The sequence below is a fragment of the Stegastes partitus genome, unplaced genomic scaffold, assembly GCF_000690725.1.
Source record: "Stegastes partitus isolate 25-593 unplaced genomic scaffold, Stegastes_partitus-1.0.2 Scaffold23, whole genome shotgun sequence".
NCBI lineage: Eukaryota > Metazoa > Chordata > Actinopteri > Pomacentridae > Stegastes > Stegastes partitus.
This window is the reverse complement of record NW_007577754.1, coordinates 1,052,084-1,056,942: the sequence shown is the minus strand read 5'-3', so window position 1 is coordinate 1,056,942 and position 4,859 is coordinate 1,052,084.

Below are 4,859 nucleotides of genomic sequence, written 5' to 3'. Positions count from 1 at the left end.
TTGAAAAGTGCCCATGTGTAAGACAGTAGCTTCATGTTTGATCCAGATTGTTGCAAACAACCAGTGGCACCTCTTGTCTTTGTGGCTCTCGCTTTACATTGGTTTTGTGTCTGAAATACACCTTTTACGGCACTTTTACTTCCTGCTAAAATGGAATAACTTTGTACCGTATAATGTCAGACTCTACTTGAGCAGCCACATGCTTCTGGAATCCTTTTTCCACCGACCTCTCTTGTGCTCGCTGAGATATGTGCTTTTCCTTTACCTCTGTTTTTATACGTGTACCAGAGTGTCGCACCTACTTCAAAGAAACCAGCAGAAACGACTTATTAAATACTACAGGGAACTATTTTAAGGATTCTCACCACAAAGCACAGTGTTTTTAATAAAAGTCGATCCTTTACTTACTTCCAGACGTAAATCTGAATAAAACATCTTTGTCTCCTTCACAGTTTGTAGAAACTGACTCAGTGGACACTTTGCATCCTTTTAGTGAAGCAGACAGTAGTGATGAGTACAGAAAATCAGAATCAGAAATACTTTTTGATCCCTGAGGGGGAACTGCTTACATTACAGTTGCTTCATTCAACGTCTTAGAAAGTTAGGCAGTACAAAAAATTGCAAGATAATCATAAGTGGAAAACATGCCCTAAAAATATAAAGATGATGAAAAAAGTGTTTGTGTGAAATGTAAAGTGCACATTATTCTAAGAGCATAGTGACGTATACAGTTTAATGGGCAGTGTCGGAGTTGTATTTGTGTTATTGTGAATATTAGTTAAATGTGTGCTCATAGACTTGCTCTGTACAACTGTTGTGTTAACTGTTTAACTGAGGTTGATACTACGGCACCAACTTTTACATGTGTGTGTACACAACGACAAACAAAGCTGTTGTCTCTTTGCCTGTGGCTCCAGCATCAACTAATTCCTTGCTGCTGCGCAGTTTATCTGAGATGAACATCTTGATGTTCTCTCCCTCCGCTGTCTTCACCATTTCAGCTTCCTCCTCCCTAAAGACTCTTCTGCTTAGTGATTAGCGGCTTAAAATATACCATTGTGTGAACTTTAGTCATTCTGCAGCGCCCTGAACAGAATCACTCAAACGTATAGGTGATTAAAACCAGACTGACAGGTGTGTCGTGAAGTCTGCGGGAAAAAGTGCAGCAAAACCGTCTCTCCATTAGCTCAATTAGATTACCTTAATCTGATATCGGCTATTTCAAGTCATCGCCCAATTATATTTTTTCTTGGTGGCCCCGAGCACTGGAGTGTGTGTTTATTTATTGCCTGCCTCCATCCCAACAAACACACAACACACACCCATAAATACACATTTATTTTTGCTGAAAGCTAAAAGTTCAGTTCCATAACACTAGCAGTCATTCAAAATCACATGCATTTATTTTTAATTAAAATCTAAACTTAGGTGTTTTGCTGCAGAGTATTTTTATATTCCCTGGAGGCACTGAATGTTTAATTCATTTCTCATCATTCAGCCTTGAGATTGCTTGTCTTCACAATGTTTCTACTTGACCTGAACTTCTTTGAGTTTTGTACTTTTCTATTTGGAAGTTAATGCATTTCTCCAAGGTCGACTGAAGACATTATTACTTTTTATTCATGATCATTGCTTTGTTAGTAAAAAAATAAATAAATAAATAAAAAAATAGAACACTAATTTTTTTGCCCAGTTTGTTCACAATTGTGTTATTGGCTGGTGTGATTGTTTGGCAGCTATGCAACCACCTGTGAGGGAACATCAGGGTAAATAAAGTAAGGAGCGAAGTCGAGGCCCTAAAAAAAAAAAAACAAGAAGTGATATGAAGACACCAGTTGTTAATTTTGTATGTTGCTAGCAAACATTTGTTGCCAAATCAAATCAAATCCAAAGCTATGTTACAAATGAGCTTATAATTAACAGCTCACAATAAGTGGGTCATTCCAGTTCAAATCATCAGGGGCCTTCTGTTGAAAAGTTGTACCACAAAAACAAAAGTATTACTTGATAGCCTCATTCAAGTAGAAAAGAGTTCTGAAGTTTTGAAATGGTTCTCCAAACATAATGGAGAGCTTTTTTATTTTTTTTTCATGTGGGCATATTTCAGATCCCACTTTACAGGCTGGTCAAACAGAGATGCTAGACGGTAGCCTCTTCAGCAGTTACTATAAATATACATGTACTCACTTAAACTTTCTGTGGCACTGGTCTTTAAGGCCAAGTTTATTCCCAGTGGAATGCAAAGTGAGAGAATCGCTTTTATTTTATTTTATTTTTTTGGTCTTTTTTGCCTTTATTTGATAGTTCAGTTGAGAGAGAGACAGGAAAGTGGGGGATAAGAATGAGGGAAGGACCTGCAGAAAACAGATTTAAACTCATGACCTCTGCATTGAGAACTATGGCCCCTGAACATGGGATGGCATGACAATACGTTTACTACCGGACTTAGCCTTCAAGACTAATGTCACATGCAGAAGGTTGTGTTAGTAAATGTGCAGTCCTTAACAAATTAAACCACCTGTCTAATTTATTATTACTTATGAGAGAGAGAGAGAGCATCCACCATCATGAAGTGCTTTAATGCCACTCAGCTCTTGGCGTTTTACCATTTTGAACAGGAATGAGGAATTTGAAACTGAATTTCCCTTTTTGTACCCAGATCTGAGCCGGATCACTGGGCTTCTCTGAGAAGTCAGAAATTAATCAAGCATAACATTCAACGACTAAAACTGATTTTTCTGTTCAGGAATGCAAGTAAATAACTGTAATTTGACATCTTAATCAAGAAATTATGATGAACTTTACTTTTTTTTGTCTTTTCTTTTTTTTAAAAACAGCAAATCAGAAACTTCAAGGATAACAATAATTGTTATATTTTAGCATTAAAAACATAATTTTGGTTAAAGAGCTTCTACATACTGGTGAATTAACCATTACAGAAACATTAAAAAAAAAAGATTTTGTGATTACCACTGCTGTTAATTTAGACATGGAATGATGAGGGTTTTATCTTTAATACTTCCTGAGGTTTGTCTTTCAAACATAACCTCATATTTCAAAGGCCAAAAAAATATGCTAAAAGTGGATGAACGAGAAGTGTTTTTGTTGTTTATTATCTCTTAAGCTGAGCTCTCACAAAAGCTTAAACATGGTTATAGTAATAACCATATTTTATTTTATTTTTTTAAATCAGATAAATAGGAGACAGTGGAGAAGAAATTGTTCTAAAAATGAAATAACTTAAAATGGAATGACCTACGTAAGAAATACATAAAAAGCAAGCATACCATGATGTAAAAGTATATATCAAAGTATATTAATGTTTCTTTTCAAACTATTATTATTGTATGTCAGTTGCTGAACTGAAATCCAATAACTTTACTTGGTCAGATTGTGATTCAACAACGTGTTCACTTGAACAATGTAAAAATGTATTTATAAACTGTCGTATTATATCTCCCTGCCTTATGTTTGCTGCCAATTGAATGTATACATTTTTAATAATGGTGAGCTGTTCTAATGGAGATGTCATGAGGGATCTGACACACCACACACACACACACACACACACACACACACAAAGCCACAAGCTCTTCATGGAGGCCTCTCAATGTGGAACTTTATTATTTGATGGGGTGTTGAGGCGTGTCTATTTTTTTGAGACAGACGACAAACAACTTCTCTCATGCAACGTCATTTTATTCTATAATGTGATATTTTACTTGATCAAGACTGATCCAGAAAATCACTGTCAGCAAGCTGTTAATCTGGAACCAACTTCCCCAGTAATGGATGGAGCTTCACGTAAACATAAACATTTTATTCAGTGTGGTGCAAGGTGATTGGCTACTAAACACACAACCCTAACCCTAAAACAGACAATTAATTTAAATGGTAAAACATGAATGGCTATATGGTCGGGGAGGAACCGTGGTTTAAACTTAGCTCTCCCTTCGTTGGTGCACAGGGTTATACTGAACCACCAGCTGGGACCGAGCTGCCTGGCCTTGCCACCCCGGGGGCTGGCGCACCAACAATTCTGGACCATCACCAAAGCGAACCCTCTCCACTTCCCTCCCCTTCTCCCCCAAAGCAGACCTCCTTTCCAGCCCCAGACTTCCACTCAAGCTCTCCCCAACCTGACTCTCCCTCCTTCCCCAACCCCAATACTCTTATCAGCTGTGACCCTCTGCCCCTCCCTCACCCTGAACTCATTCCCCATCTTAAAGATCCACACAAACCTCCCCTCTTTTCTCCTTCATCATCAATGAGACCCCACAGACTTCTAATTCCATCTCCTTCCCCATTGATGGGACCCCATGTTCCTCCCTCCTCCTCCTCCTCCCGTCCCATCTTCCCCCCATTGCAACCCAGACCCACTCACCCACGGACCCATCCACCAATAAACCCATCGACCATATCGCACGACCCAGCTGCAAAATCCAGGAGTGACACTGCGAAGGCCAGAAACCAGTCCTGGTACTCGGAGATTCCAACATCAATCCCATTTCAGTCCACAACTACCTCCATCTTCAAATAGACAGTTACCCCAGGGCCACTGCATATCATTTGCTGAAAATTTGTGAAAAAACCCTCCGCAACCCCAACACCCAGATCATCATCTTCTCTGTCGGGATAAACAACTGCGACCAGGACCCCCAACAGACTACCATCAAGCAGTTGAAAGCCTTATTCTGCCAGGCAAAGAACACCTTCCCTCATACCGTAATTTACTTCCCCATCATGGATTCCTCCCCTCCTCATGCCCACACAACAACCCAACCTCAAACTCATCAACAATACCTGTCAGGGTCCCCTCCCCAGTCCCTGCATCTGCTCCACCTGATCTCCCTGCTTCC